Source organism: Trichechus manatus, unplaced genomic scaffold, assembly GCF_000243295.1.
Source record: "Trichechus manatus latirostris isolate Lorelei unplaced genomic scaffold, TriManLat1.0 scaffold00011, whole genome shotgun sequence".
NCBI classification, from domain to species: Eukaryota; Metazoa; Chordata; class Mammalia; order Sirenia; family Trichechidae; genus Trichechus; species Trichechus manatus.
The window spans coordinates 22,750,304-22,765,442 of NW_004443947.1; the positions used below are offsets into that span (position 1 = coordinate 22,750,304).

At 42.8% G+C, this 15,139-nt stretch overlaps 1 pseudogene; it reads right to left on the reverse strand.

The window, feature by feature from the left end:
* Positions 1 to 14,595: 14,595 nt before the first annotated feature.
* LOC111819553 (uncharacterized) lies at positions 14,596 to 14,683 on the reverse strand (annotated as a pseudogene).
* Between the last annotated feature and the right edge of the window lie 456 nt (positions 14,684 to 15,139).

Sequence of the window (15,139 nt, forward strand, 5' to 3'; positions counted from 1 at the left end):
GACTATTATTCAAATTTACACACCAACCACTAAGGCCAAAGATGAAGAAACTGAAGATTTTAACCAATTTCTGCATTCTGAAATTGATCAAGCATGCAAGCAAGATGCATTGATAATTACTGGTGCTTGTAACATGAAAGTTGGAAACGAAGAAGGCTCGGTAGTTGAAAAATACGGCCTTGGTGATAGAAATGATGTTGTAGATTGCATGATAGAATTTTACAAGACCAACAACTTATTCATTGCAAACACCATTTCTCAACAACATAAACGGCAACTATACACATGGACCTTGTCGGATGGAATACGCAGAAATCAAACAACTACTTCTGTGGAAAAAGACGATGGAGAAGCTCAATATCATCAGTCTGAACAAGGCCAGGGGCCAACTGCAGAACAGACCATCAATTGCTCGGATGCAAGTTCAAGTTTAAACTGAAGAAAATTAGAATAAGTACAAGAGAACCAAAGTACAACCTTGAGTATATCTCACCTGAATTTAGAGACCACTCAAGAATAGATTTGATGCGTTGAATACTAAGGACTGAAGACCAGACGAGATATGGGATGATATCAAGGCCATCATACATGAAGAAAGCAAGAGGTCATTAAAAATTCAGGAAAGAAAGAAAAGACCAAAATGTATGTCTGAAGAGACTCTGAAAGTAGCTCTTGTATGTCAAGTAGCTGAAGCGAACGGAAGAAATGACGATGTAAAAGAGCTGAAGAAGATTTCAAAGGGCAGCTCTAGAAGACAAAGTAAGTATTATAATGAAATGTGCAAAGACTTGAAGAACATGCTTGGCATTTCTCAAGCAGAAGGAACTGGAGAAAAAATTTAAGCCTTAAGTTGCAATCTTGAAGAATCCTACAGGGAAAATATTGAACGATGCAGCAAGCGTCAAAAGAAGATGGTAGGAATACAGAGTCACTGTACCAAAAAGAACTGGTCGACATTCAACCATTTCAGGAGGTAGCATATGATCAAGAATCCATGGTATTGAAGGAAGAAGTCCAAGCTGCACTGAAGGCACTGGTGAAAAATAAGACCCCAGGAATTGACAGAATACCAATTGAGATGTTTCAACAAATGGATGCAATGCTGGAAGGGCTCGCTTGTCTATGCCAAGAAATTTGGAAGACAGCTACCTGGCCAACCAATTGGAAGAGATCCATATTTGTCCACCTTCCAAAGAAAGGTGATCCAACAGAATGCAGAAATTATCAAACAATATCATTAATATCACACGGAAGTAAAATGTTGCAGAAGATCATTCAAAATTGGTTGCAGCAGTACATCGATAGGGAACTGCCAGAAATTCAAGCCTGATTCAGAAGAGGATGTGGAACAAGGGATATCATTGCTGATGTCAAATGGATCCTAGCTGAAAGCAGAGAATACTAAAAAGATGTTTACCTATGTTTTATTGACTATGCAAAGGTATTCGACTGTGCAGATCATAACAAATTATGATTAACATTGAGAAGAATGGAAATTCCAGATTAATTGAGCTTATGTGGAACCTGTACATAGACCAAGAGGCAGTCATTTGAACAGAACAAGGGGATACTGCATGGTTTAAAATCAGGAAAGGTTTGTGTCAGGGTTGCATCATTTCAGCATACTTATGCAATCTGTATGCTAAGCAAATAATACAAGAAGCTGGACTATATGCAGAAGAATGCAGCATCAGGATTGGAGGAAGACCCACTAACAACCTGTGATATGCAGATAACAAAACCTTGCTCGCTGAAAGTGAAGAGGACTTGAAGCACTTACTGATGAAGATCAAAGACTATAGCCTTCAGTATGGATTACACCTCAACATAAAATAAAAATCCTCACAACTGGACCAATAAGCAACATCATGATAAATGGAGAAAAGATTGAAGTTGTCAAGGATTTCATTTTACTTGGATCCACAATCAATACCCAAGGAAGCAGCAGTCAAGAAATCAAACAATGTGTTGCATTGGGCAAATATGCTGCAAAAGACGCTTAAAAGTGTTAAAAAGCAAAGATGTCACTTTGAGGGCCAAGGTGCACCTGACCCAAGCTGTGATATTTTCAATCATCTCATATGCATTCGAAAGCTGGGCAATGAATAAGGGAGACCAAAGAAGAATTAACGCCCTTGAATTATGGTGTTGGCGAAGAATATTGAATATATCACAGACTGCCAGAAAAATGAAAAAATATATCTTGGAAGAAGTACAGCCAGAATACTCCTTAGAAGCAAGGATGGCGAGACTCCTGTACTTTGGACATGTTATCAGGAGGGACTAGTCCCTGGAGAAGGACCTCATGCTTGGTAAAATGGAGGGGTCAGTGAAAAAAAGGAAGGTCCTCAAAGAGATGGACTGACACAGTGGCTGCAACAATGAGCTCAAACATAGCAATGACTGAGAGGATGGCAAGATACCGTTAAGTATTTCATTGTGTTGTACATGGGGTCGATATGAGTCTGAACCGACTTGATGGCACCTAAGAGCACCAACAAGGCTTCATTGCACTTACAAAGACTGGTGTAGAGAGAGAGAAGAAAGATGAGAATTTCAACCTCTCTGCTTTTTCTTCTCTGTTAATAAAGATTGAACCCCAAAATGGATGGCCTTGGTTTGAATAGTACTCATTAGTAGGTCTTTGAATATGGAAAGGATGTCCAGGACTGTGTAGGGGTTGGAGAGTTTAATTGCTTCCTATAATGAAATGAGAGAAGTTGAAAGTCTTAATGGACAGAGAAGGCAGGCAACAAGGTGAAAGGCTAGAATCTTCAGAGAAACGTGGTGAGTGAGAAAGAAATTCCCTATGGCAACATGGTTAAAGGACTTTTCAGGAGAGAGAAAGCTAATATCCAATTTAAAACTGAACAGAGGGTAGTGTGCAGTCTTTGAATCCAGCATGGGTCCAGAACTCTTCGAGGGCAGAATCTAAGAGCCAGAGTCAAACACGACAATGTCAGCCCTAGAGATGGGGGAAATCTCAGCAAGGGCACAGGACTTCCCACAGAAAACAGGATAAAGCACTTAAGTCACTTTCATTTAAACCTAAAAGTACAGGGTGACCTCAGTGTACATATGAGCTATAAACAATGGCATGACATCTTGCACAGAGATTAGCTTGTCAAGTCAGCCCTCCAGGTGTTATGGATTGAATTGTATCCCCCAAAGGATATGTTGAAGTCCTAACACTGGTACCTGTGAATGTGACCTTGTTTGGAAATAGTCTTCGATGATGTTATCCATTAACACAAATTCATAACAGAGTAGGGTGGATCCTAATCCAATCTGAGTGGTGTCCTATGAAACAGGAGGAGAGATAGGCACACAAGGAAAAACAGCCCCGTGATGATGGAGTTATGCTGCACTTGCAAGCCAGGGAACGCTTAGGACTACCAGAAGCTGAGAGGGGTAAGAAAGGATCTTTCTCTAGAGCCTTCAGGAGAGCATGGCCCTAAGTATAGCTTAAGCATGTTTTATATATTTTCAGGAGAGTAACATCATACATGCCGTAAAATTACACATGTAAGTATATTACACAACTTTGAGAAAGAAGAGGGGAGGAAGAGAGAGAATTTACAGTTCTGGAGATTAGGAGCCAGAATTCAGGGTGCGGACAGGGACAGGCTGTCTCTGAAGGCTTTAGGGAAGACCTCGCCTTGCCTTTCTCTAGTTTCTGGTGGTTTCTGGTAATCCTTGGCGTTCCTTGGCTTGTAGATGTATCAGTCTAATTTCTGCCTCCATCCTCACATGGCCATCTTCCCTCTGTGTCTCTGTTTCTTCTCAACCCTACTTCCAAACAGGGCTACATCCACTGGTAACCTGGGTTAGGACTTCAACATAAATTTTTAGAGAGACACAATTCAATCCATAGCAACTATTATCAGGGAAAAATAAGATTTACCTCAGAACTGTGTAAGCGGGAAAGAAGAATGGACATAGAAATGGACCTTCCAGCCAGGGAGTCTCCTCCACACCCTGTAAACCAGTGGGAAGTTTTGTGGTTTCATTACTCCCTAGACCTTTTTGCTGTGGGAGGATCCCAGAGGTTTATATTGACCAGATGTCAACCAGGAATAAGTTTTTAAAGGGCTCTAGAAACACTTAGGGAAAAAATGAGGTGGGAAGGAGAGGCTCTAAGTGGTGACACAAATCCCAGAAGGATTTTGATTAATGCTGTCATTCTGGTCAGGGAGTGCCTCTGGGCTGGCCTCCTTCCAAGGACAGTGGAAGGAAGGAAGGCAATGATTAGGAGCTCGGGCTCTGTGCTCCCCCAGGCCTCAGGTATGAATCCCAGCTCTGTCACTTGGACAAGTTACTTCTTTTTGCTTACATTTCCTCATCTAGAAAATGAGGGATGGTAATAGCATCCACCACATCAAGATGTCTTGAGGATTAAGAGGTACATGTCTGTAGAGTGCTTTAGCCCAGTGCCCAGCGCACAGCAGGATTTTGACAAATGTTAGCCCTTGTTATTATTTGCACCCTGAAATTCCTGAATAATTACATGTGGTTGTGAGAACCGGAATTGATTCTGTGTGTTTCAATTTACATACATGGAGTACTTTGCTGTTAAGTTTACCTTTGCAGTACCAGTTGAAATGTGTCACCATCTATCACCTATCAAGTTAGCAAATAGTACTGCCCCATGTTGGTGAGAATGTGGAGAAATGGACCTGTCTGCATTGCTGACGGAAAGGCAAAAGATACAGTCTCTGGGAAGAGCAAGTCGACTTATGTATCAAGTGCCTTAAACATGTTCATGCTGGGACCAAGCAGGATGGGCCCTGGAAGTTATGTAGTGGCCAGGGGTTGAGCAGAGACGGGAGCAGGATGGTTGATGGAGGTGACATGCAGAAGCTAGGACAAATCCATTGAATCTACAGCCTTCTTTAAGGAGTCCCACAGATTTCAGCGGGGATATATTACACAAGGTCTTGTGTAGTGCTATGGGTTGAATTGTGTCCCCCCACAAAAGATATGGTGAGGTCCTAACCGCTGCACCAGTGAATGTGACCTCATTTGGGGAAATGGTTTTTCTTTGTAGATGCTACCAGTTAAGTTATCCTAATCCTTCTGAGTGGCATTTTGTAAAAAAAAAAAAAAAAAAAAAAGGACAGACAAGGAAACAGAGTTACTTGAAAGAGGAAAATAGCACATGAGGATCTACAAGCCAAGCAATGCCAAGAGATGCCTGGGGTTACAGAAGCTGAAAGAGTCAGGGAAAGATGTTCTTCTAGAGCTAGCCAAGGCCCTGAGTTTGGACTTCTAGTCTCCAGAAATGTGAGAAAATAAATTTCCATTCTTTAAAGCTACCCACATTGTGGTATTTTTGTTATGGCAGCCCTGGGAAACTAAGATATGAACTCAAGCAAAATAAAGACTCAGGGGATTGTTATTTGGGTGGAAAGGAGAATGCTAATCCTTTAAGGCCAGAGATAGTTTGTAAAAGACTGCACATTCCGCACCTGGGCTTCTCAAGGGCATCTTCAATTTTTTTGTTGTTGCCATTGAGTCAATACCAACTCATAGCAATCCTATAGGACAGAGTGGAACTGCCCTGTAGGGTTTCCAACACTGTGATATTTAAGGAAGCAGACTGCCACAGCTTTCTCCCATGAGTGGCTGGTGGGTTCTAACCACTTACCTTTTGGTTCACTGCTGAGTGCTTAACCACTGTACCTTATCGTCAATTTACCACCCACATATTGGACCTCTTGACTTACAACTACCTTCCACCCAAAACTGTTCATCTTCCCATGCTCCAGTCTCAACAAAGGGCATCACAACCTACCTTGTTCAAGCTCAATCCTAGGAATCATCCTTGATTTCTGCTTTCCCTTCACCAGTACCACCACCATGACCACCATCACCTCCCCAGGCCACCACGTCCATTCCCTCAACAAATCCTGTTTCTTCTACTTCCAAAATATATTCTGAATCCAGTAACTTCTCTCAGTCTCCACTGCTACTGTATGATCTAGACCACCATTATTTCCCATCTGGGCTACTACAATTGCCTTGTTGATTATCTTACTTCTACTCTTAACCCCTTGGAGCCACTCTCCACGTAACAGCCTGGATGCACTTTTAAAAATACAAACCAGAATGAGTCACTCAATCAACCAGACAGATGAGAACTCATCCATTTCTCTATGTTGCTTACCTCTCTATCTTTGTCTACTGTCTTCCTCCCCCTTGCTCACTGCCCTGGGGTCACACAGGCCTACTTCCTGTTCCTCTGGCACAGAACAACACTCAGGGCCTTTTCCTTTGCTCTTCCCTCTGCCTGGAATATTGTCTCTTTGGCTCTTCTCACCATTCAAGGCTCTCCTCACAGAGGTTTTCCCTTGCTACACGAGCTCCTCCAGTCACCATCACATTAGATAGACACATGATAGAGAGAGAGAGCTGCCATTGAATCAACTCCAACTCATGGCGACTTCATGTACAACAGGACAAAAATGTTGCCTGGTCCTGCATCATCCTCATGATCACCAGCATGTTCAAGTCCACTGTTGCAGTTGTTGTGCCAATCCATCTCACTGAGGGTCTCCCTTGCCCTTGCTGGCTCTACTTTACCAAGCATGATGTCCTCGCTAGCAATTGATCCCTCCTGATGACCAATCTAAAGCAAGTGAGTCAGACAATGTTCTGTTGTGATCCATAAGGTTTTCATGGCTAATTTTTGGAAGTAGATCACCAGGCATTTCTTCCTAGTCTGTCTTAGTTGGTAAGCTCTGCTGAAACCTTTCTACCACAGATGACTGTCTTAGTCATCTAGTGCTGCTATAACAGAAATACCACAAGTGGATGGCTTTGACAAAAAGAAATTTATTCTCTCACAGTCTAGTAGGCTAAAAGTCCAAATTCAGGTCGTCAGCTCCAGGGGAAGGCTTTCTCTCTCTGTCAGCTCTGAAGGAAGGTCCTTTTCATCAATCTTCCCCTGGACTAGAAGCTTCTCCACATAGGAACCCCAGGTCCAAAGGACGTGCTCTGCTGCCGGTGCTTCCTTCTTGGTGGTATGAGGTCCCCAACTCTCTACTTGCTTCCCTTTCATTTTGTCTCTTATAAGATAAAAGATGGTACAGGCCACACTCCAGGGAAACTCCCTTTACACTGGATAAGGGATGTGACCTGAGCAAGGGTGTTATAACCCACCCTAATCCCCTTTAACCACAGGCAGAGATTATGATTTATAACACAGGAAAATCACAAAATGGAGGACAACCACACAATACTGGGAATCATGGCCCAACCAAGTTGACACATGTTTTGGGGGAACACAATTCAATCCATGACAATGAGCCTGCTGGTATTTGAGATACTGGTGGTATATCTTCCAGCATCTCAACAACAAGCAAGCCACCTCAGTATGACAAACTGACAGACCAGTGGTGGACCACCACATTACCTTGTTCTATTTCCTTCACAGTGTTTATCTCTATCTGTTTGTTTATTCATACATTGTTTACATACCCCCCTCACACCACATGAGTATGATCTCCATGACAGCAGAAGCCTGCTTGCCTGATTCACTGTTTATCCTCTGCATCGAGCACAGTGCTTGGCTCAGTAGTGCTCAGTTATTAGTCAGAAACAAACCAGTGAATGAATATCTGGGTTACACAAGGTTCTGCCCCTCATACTCCTGATGCTGGGTGGAAACTCCAGATTCTGCTCAGCACAACTCATCTCAGACAATAAACAAGAGACTGAGGTGGGAGAGTAGAAAGGTGCCTTTATTTCATTGTGCAAGGAAAGCAGACAGTCAGGGCTGCTGCCACCAAGACTGCTCAGCCAGGGTGAGGGGAGAAGATTACTTTTAAGGGGTTTTACAGGTAGGAAGTTCATACAAGTTACATCGGCAACATTTTTAATCATATGCAGACACAATGGTGTTTACTTATAACTTTATGCATCACATGTTCAGAAAACGGTGGTTAAACCCCACCCAGAGGCAGGGAGGTTACTACGTATGTAGGTCTAAAAGGTTATTCTGAATGTCAACATGGTGCCTAAACTGATTTCTGCCAATATCTTCTAGTTTTAGGCAGCAGTTAAGGAGAGGGGAACCAGGATTTTAACGTAAAGCTACAGGGCATGTGAAGCAAAGGAAACAGAATTTTAATGTAAGGCTATGAAGCATGCCAAGCAAAGGAACCAGGATTTTAATGTAAAGCTACAGGGCATGCCAAGCAAGCTGCTTGAGGTAGTGGAATTTTCCAAAGCCTGGGGACCTCTGTCTTACTCAGGCTTTATCTAGTTTTTATTTGTGAACACAATGTTGATGGTGGGGAGAAGGGAGCTGAGAAGTGGCATAGGGGCAAGCCACTGGTTCTGTTGGAGAGAGGAGTACAAATGCTTCTTGTTTAATCAAGGAGAAAACCACAGAGGAGCTCAGGATTTGATCTGGGGTTGCAGAGCAAGTAGATGGATGGATGAGAAGCTGAAGCTTCTAGATCCTTGACGCTTCACCTAGATGATTGCTCCACATGGGTCCTGTCACCATCACTATGGTGCTATTTCACAATGGTGTACAAAGGTTGAGAATTAACTCCATCCCATAAGAACTCCTATTACGACATCTGGTTGTGTGTCATGTAGGAAGTCAACTAATTAATAAGCATTCAAATGATGAAGTGTTGAAATGTTATTGGCCTGACCAACAGAGCTGAGATCCCTTAGCTTGGGATTCAAAGCACTCCACTCTTCAGCCAGATTTGAAAAATCTTTTCCCAGATTTGAGATCTCTCTTGGCCTCAGTTTTCCCATCTGTACAATGAGAAGCGTATGATCAGCAAAATCCCTGCAATACCATTTTCTTAAAATGCTGTCTTGACAAAGTTTTGAGGCACTGGCTGGGGGCTGGTCCATTCCCTTTTTGAGTAGATAAGTCCAGTCTCCAACCACTCCTCTTATCAGGTTCCCACACTCCTGGACCACTATGCACTCATTTCTATCACCACAGGTCCAGGAACCCAACAAATAAGGGTCAGCACCTATGCACCCTGAGTCTGCAGAATTATTCAAAATGCCCAGTCCCCAGGAAGCTTGCAAAACCCAGCTAACCCCACCCTGCTTGCCATACGTACTCCCTCTCCCACAATTCTAGCTGGTTGCCACTTTGTCCCTGGTACAATCCCCTGGGTGGTCCTGAGTCACGGCCTGCTATGCCTCCCTGTCTCTGGGAACTGTGAGTATAATAAACCTAGTTACTTTTCACAGCTTTCCTAACTCCTATTTCCTGGATCACACCTAATTTACCATCCCATGAATTTATTAGAGCAGTCCCTTCTAGCCCTGATGTTGTAGAGTGCTTCTCTTCAACATGAATTTCCTCCTCCAGCCAAATTGGTCTACTTACCCTTCTCCCTGTCCCCTATCCCACCTACACCTAAAAAACAATTGCTCCTCTACCTATAATGACATCATTTCCTCTCTGCTCTTTGAAATACTATGCATACTTCAACTGTCAGTGGAAATGTCACTCCTACTCTTCTTATTTGTCCCAGCTGAAAATATTTCCTTTTTATGAATCCTTGGAGCATTAACTGTCTAATCCAGTGGTCAGTAAACTACTGCCCACAGGCCAAATCTGTTTGTTTTTGCAAATAAGGTTATTAGAAGACAGCCACACTCATTCATTTATGTATTGTCTATGGCTGCTTTTGCTACGACAGCAGAATTGAGTAGTGGTGACAGAGACTGTATTACCCACAAAGCCTAAATATTTGCTATCTAGCCCTTTACAGAATATTGTCCCATATAGTCCTGGAAAAATGGGTCCCCTAGGTTGGAAAGCACTCAAAATGAACAGTCGCCACAACAATGGACTCAAACTTACCAACAATCATGAAGGTAGCACAGGACCAGGCAACATTTCATTCTGTCATACATAGGTGTCTGTCTTAGGCTGGGTCCTATAAAAAAGCAAAACCAGTAAAGCGAATAAATATACAGAGAGAGAGATTTATACCAAAGAAATGTCTTACACACTTGTAGAGGCTGGAATGTCCCAAGTCCATGGGTCAGGATAGAGGCGTCTCCTGATTCATGTAGCCGCAGGGGCTGGCGAACCCAAGATCAGCAGGTCAGAAAGCCATTGCTTTTTATCTTTATTTTGTTTTTAAAAGACAAATGTTCCTAGGAAGGCATAACACATAAAGTGACTAACCTCTCAGAAGAATCAGGAGGTGGTTTTAGCACGGGGAGTCCATGGTCAGAGTGCAGAGATCTGAGGCTGAACTCCAATTCTGCCATTGACCTGCTGGGCAACCCCCAACAAATTACTTACCATCTCGCCACCTTTGTTTTCTTCTCCATAAAGTGAAATGTGAGGACTGGGTGACTTCCAAGGGTTTTGCCAGCTGTAATAGTCTACGGCTCGTGGCAGCATAAGTAATGGGAAGAATAACTACATGGATAGGCCTCGAAAACGTATATCTGATTGAAAAAAAGTTAGTTGAAGAATGGCATGTACTGCATGATACCACTTAAAATGTTTCATTTAATTTTTGGAATAGGTAACATGGTTCCAAAAATTTTTTTAAGAAATACATTTCAAAGTCTTCTTCCCACTCCTCATTGCATTCCTCTTTTCGCCCACAGCCAAACTGTTACTAGTTTTTGTATGTAAACTTTCAGAGTTTCCTCATGCACATACAAATGGATGTGAACACATAGGCTGATTTTCATCGCTGCTACACAAAAGGTAGCATACTATACATATTCTTGTTAACCTTAGTTTTTTCACTTAGCTGTATTAGAGAATCTTCCATGTTAGCTTAGTACAGACAGTGCCGTCATCCTTTTTTATAACTCCCTAGAATTTCATTACAGGATGTGCCATAATTTATTCAACCAGCCCCCTATTGATGACTAGGTCCATTGTTTCTGATCATTGTATTACAAGGAATTCCACAATGTACAATGGTGAGCACATGTCCTTTGGAACATGGTCAAACATATCTATAGACAAATTCCCAGAAATGGAATTTATTTTGTAAGTTTGTTCATTTGCATTTTTAAAGACATTGCCAAATTGCCCTCTACAGAGATTATACCAACTATCCCACCCTCGATCAAAGTCTGAGTGTCTCTTTCCCCACAACCTCTTCTACACACTGTGTTATCAAATTTTGAGTATTAGCCAATTTGATAGGTTAAAAAACATCTAGATGTGGTTTTAACTTGCATTGCTCTTTTTGTGAATGAGGTAGAGAATTTTCCTTATGTTTAATAGCATTTGTATTTCTTTCCCTATAAATTAAAACCTGTAGCCCTCTTTCATATATGTAAATTTTTAAAACACGTAATACTATATATTGTTTATGGCCATGTTATTGTTAGTTGCTGTCAAGTCGATTCTGATTCATGGTGACCCCATGTGTGCGTAATAGAACTGCCCTATAGGGTTTTCAAAGAGCCCTGGTGGCGCAGTGGTTAAGAACTCAGCTACTAATCAAAAGTCAGCAGTTCGAACTCACCAGCCCGCTCCGCAAGAGAAGGATGTGGCAGTCTGCTTCTGTAAAGACGTATAGACTTGGAAACCCTATGGGGAAGTTCTACTCTGTCCTAAAGTGTCACTATGAGTCGGAATTGACTCGACAGCAGTGGGTTTGGTTTGGAAGTATAGGGTTTTCAAGGCTGTGGCCTTTCAGTTGCAAACCGCCAGGACTGTCTCCCAAGAATGACTCTGGGTGGGTTTGAACTGCCAACCTTTCAGCTAGTAGTCCAGCGCTTAACCATTTACACAAACCAGGGATTCCATTTATGGCCATGGACATATGTAATGAGGGTATAAAACATGGATGGGAAGGACACTCACCACCTTTAATTAAGAGGCTGCCTCTGGAGAGGAAGGCAGGAGAATAGGCTAGGGGATGGATACAAAGAAACTTCTACTGAGTCTGTGATGTTTAATTCTTAAAAAAAAAAAAAAAAAGCTATGACACAAACATGACAGAAGGAACGGGAAGGAAGAAAAAGAGAATAGGCTTCAAAATCAGTGAACCAAGACTTGAATCTCAGCCCCATCACACGTGCTCTTTGATCTTTGACAACTCTCCTAAGCTCACTCATTCTTAATTTCTACATCCATAGGGTGTACACGATGCCTACCTTGCACAGTTAGTGTAATGACTAAAGATAAGCCATGTAAAACTGTGATTAGTACATCCTCCTTGCTCAATAATCATGTTATAATTGCTAATGTCAATTTGATGGTTATTATTCAAATGTGTATAATGCCTGAAGTCAAAAGAAAAGAAACAGTGATTCTTCTTTGCTCAACTACCTCTTTTTCCTGTTGGGTTTCCCAAGGGGTAACCTCTTCTTGGTGATGCCACAGCAGCGGTTTCATCCTTTCTAACCCATTTTCCAAATATCCTCCCTGTTGACATGACTTGTGTGACTGGGAAGCCCAGGGCCAGAGAACCAAGGGTGTGGACAGAGCAGGGAGGGAGTTTCCTCTGTGTCGCAACCCCTGTTCCCAAGAGCTGTGACTTCTATTAGCACCCGATGAGACTTTGGCTTCCCACTGTGGCTTCCCTCTGTGGCAGCATCTAGAAGGTCCAAGCCCAACACATCCCCTTCTCTTACAGCAAACCATGAGCAAGAGTCCATTTTGCCATCCCTCTGCAGGGATGATAGGGAGAATTTCCCTGCAGCCTGTAATCCTCATGGCCTGGGGCGGGGGGTCAATTCCTCCCCCTCGCCTTAGTTTGCTTTTCATCAGCAGGCACCAGACTGCCCCCACCCCCATGCCCCCAAGGCAATGCCACTCTGGCCTCTTAATGTTTTGTTTCCCTAAAGCCTTGTTGAAATAGAATATTCCTTTGTTCTAAACTCCTTTTATCAGAGCAGTGAGCTTTACACAGTTTCTTACACCTTTGAGTTATTTCCTGAGTTTAAATGGTTTCTGTTCTTTTTCATTATTTCGATCCTAGAACATCAGAAAATTAGAGAAGAGGAAAAAAAAAAAAAAAAGTTGCCATGGAGTAAATTCCCACTCACGGCAACCCCATGTGTGCAATGTAGAACTGCTCCATAGGGTTTTTAAGGCTGTGACCTTTCAGAAGCACATTGCCAGGTTTTTTCCAAAGTGTCTCTGGGTGCATTTGAACCTCCAACCATTTAGGTTAGCACCGAGTGCTTACCTTTCCGCACCACCCAGGGGCTTCAAAGAGAGGAGACAAAATGAGAGAAGACAGGAAAAAGGAGAATGACAAAGAAAGAAAAAGGGAAAAGCTTGAAACAGATGGCATCTTGGCAACATAACTTATTAAACTCTCTGGAGAAGAAGTTCCAAAAGCGATCAGACACCACCAGGACCCTGAGTGGTGGCTGAACCTCTACCATAGGAGCCAATGACAACACACTCAGCTATTGCCAGATGATCTGTGGGAGGGGTGCTGGGTGAGTCTAAAGGCATGTCAGCTCTGATAATATCTGGAAACTTCTCCAGGCCAGCAAAACAACATCCCTCAATTACAGGCAGCAATGAAGAGATAACAACCCATCAGTCAGTTAATGAAAATCATGGAGAAAGGTATTGCAATTATTCACGGCAAGTGAAGATTGCTTTTTCCCTGGCAGAACCAATCTCAGGGGAAATTAGCCATTTACATTCCTGCATCCCATGATGCCAGGAACCTCCTTCTGTAGCATCCCTCCCCGCAAGACCTGCCAACACCTTTACCGCTAGTGCCTCACCTCCCTTCATGTCATCTAAAATTCCCTTTCCTTGGCCTCATTTCCTCCAGAAATCCTTTCTGGGAGACAGTCCTGTACTCTGAGAAACGCACCCATTCTAAAGTGGTAAGGGATACTGTGGTAGGCAGAATAATGTCCCCTCTCCAAAGATGTCCATATCCTAATCCCTAGGATTTGTGCATATGTTACTTTACAAAGCAGTAGGGACTTTGTGGGTGTGATTAAGATTATGGACCTTTTGATGAGGAGATCATCTTAAGGAGACTGTCCGGGTGAGCCTAATGAGTCCTTAAAAGTGAAGTTTTCTCAACAGGATTAGAGAGAAGATGGAAGAAGAAGAGATTGGAAGCATGAGAGAGTCTTGCCACACTATAGCTGGCTTTGAAGATGAAGAAAGGGGGTCACAAGCCAGGGACTGTAGGTAGTCTCTAGAAGCAGGGAACAGCCCTTAGAGATAGCCAGCAAGGAAACTGGGACCTCAATTCTACAACCACACACACACACACAAAACCTGTTGCTGTCAAGGCAATTCTAACTCATGATGCCACTGTATGTTACAGAGTAGAACTGCTAATGGAGTTTTCTTGGCTATAATCTTTATAGAAGCAGATCTCCAGGCCTTTCTTCCATGGAGCCACGGGGTGGGTTCAAACCACCAACCTTTACGTTAGTGTTGTTATTGTTGTTAGGTGCCGTAAGGTCAATTCCAACTGGTGATGACCCCATGTGTGCAGAGTAGAACTGCTCCATAGAGTTTTCAACGCCTTTTGGAAGCAGATTACCAGGTCTTACTTCTGAAGCACTTCTGGGTGGTTTTGAACTGCCAACATTTAGATTAGTCGTGCAGTGCTTAAACATTTGTGCCACCTACAGACTTCAAAGACTATGGAACACTTCACAAATTCTTGTATCATCCTCGTGCTAACCTTCTCTGTATTGTTCCAATTTCAAATCCACCCAGAGGCACTTCAGAAGAAAGACCTGGTGATCTACTTCTGAAAGATCACAGTCATTGAAAACTCTATGGAGCGCAGTTCTACTTTGAAACTTGTGGGGTCACCACGAGTTGGAATCGACTGAATGGCAACTTGGTTTAGGTTAGTAGACAGGGCAAACCTTTTGTATCACCCAGAGGCCTCCATTCTACAACGACAAGGAACTGAAGGAACTGAATTCTACCAACAACCCGCATGTGCAAGGAAATGGGTTCTCGCCTAGAGCCTCCAGTAAGGAGCACAGCCCTGTTGACACTTCGATTTTAGCCCAGTGAGACTCATGTCAGACATCTGACGTACAGAACCGAAGATAATAAATGTATGTTGTTTAAGCTACTACACAATGCTAACATGAGACTCAGTTGGTAGGGATTTCACTTTGTTTTCTAAGACAACTATTACAGTGCCTGAGGAGAAAAAAACGTGTA